This window comes from Aedes albopictus, chromosome 3 (genome assembly GCF_035046485.1).
Source record: "Aedes albopictus strain Foshan chromosome 3, AalbF5, whole genome shotgun sequence".
Lineage (NCBI taxonomy): Eukaryota > Metazoa > Arthropoda > Insecta > Diptera > Culicidae > Aedes > Aedes albopictus.
Genome location: NC_085138.1, coordinates 205,976,191 through 205,977,745, shown reverse-complemented (window position 1 = coordinate 205,977,745; position 1,555 = coordinate 205,976,191).

Genomic DNA, 1,555 nt, shown 5'->3' with positions numbered 1-1,555 from the left:
TACCTATTGTTTTTCTGGTGATATCACATTATCCAGAAAGTCGTTTCGCCCATTTCGAAAAGTGCAATTTTTCGAAAAGGAGCAATAGGGCAGATCGGTGAAGTACTAGATTTGTAGTAATGAACTGAATTTTAGTATGGTGAGAAGGTCAATTCTCCGTTTCTGCAGAGAAATGGTACAAAAAGCGTGGGTATTATGATTCCTTGCCTAATTTGATGCTGTTTGAGCAAAACTTTGGGCAACAGTGTTGTTGTTTTTCCCATTTCTTGCAACATAAACAACATAGTTATCCAAAGTTTTGCTCAAACAGCATCAAATTAGGCAAGGAATCATAATACCCACGCTTTTTGTATCATTTCATTGCAGAAACAGAGAACTGACCTTCTCACCATACTAAAATTCAGCTCATTACTACAAATCTAGTACTACATCGAACGTACCCCATTACCTATTATCTTTTTTTTATTAACACGTTAAGTACCGACAGACAAAAAACGTGGAACTATTTTTTTGCATACCGTAAAACGGGGCGAATAGAAACACCTTCCAGCATACTTAGGCAAGTATCTCTGGAACCGTGCGTAATAAAGTCAGTTGCAAGGGTCTTAACTTTGGGTCCCTCCTCCCTCTTTAATTGCTGTAATTAGGATTCAAAACTCATTTTGATTTCGTTAACTTATTTGAAAAAAGGTTGCTTGTTTCTATTCGCCCCGCAATGGGGCGAATAGAAACAGCTTTAAACAATTTTCGATATTTTTTCAAATTTCAAGACAGAAATAACTTTTAATTCAATTAAAACTCTAACACTAGATTATAATAATTCACCTAGTAAAGAAAAAAATGTCGAATGTCGAAAAATACTTTAGTCTGTTAATACATACCAAATCGATAAAACGCAATTTAAATGGCGGAAGTTTTTTTGCCTCCAAATCGATATTTTGCTTTTAAAAATTTTTACAAAAAAATTAACGGAATTATCATCTCAAAAAAGGTTTATTGAAACACTAGTAGAATCCAACTAACTAATAAAATTAAGTTTTGATGAATTTTAAAACATAATTGCCATCTTTTTTACAATAAGTTATTTGTTTTTATTCGCCCCATTGTTTCTATTCACCCCGTTTTACGGTATCCATATCTCAGTAGTTAATGAACCAAATTTCAATCTTTTTGCATTATCGGCATCCTACACTATCCTAGAAAGGTGTAGTGAAAGCCGATTGGAATTTCATGCAGCTTCCGGTGAGAACCAGGCGAATGCATTAGTTCCACATTTAACATCTTCCGGTTCCGTTTTGTACGCCAGCTGTAGTACTACATATGTGAAGAATAGAGATAATTAATGAATGCAAATTGTTCATGAAGCTCATTCATAATCTCACCATACATGTACTGGTATTGATTATCAATGCAAAGAACTTAGTATATGTGCTAGTGTATGTATGTACAATGGGTACGCTAAACCGGCTGCAAATATTAGAGATTTTTTTTTCCTCCCCTGTTGGGGAATTTAAGCCACTGCGTCCAATAAGCTGAACTTTTGTGGCATGTCCCG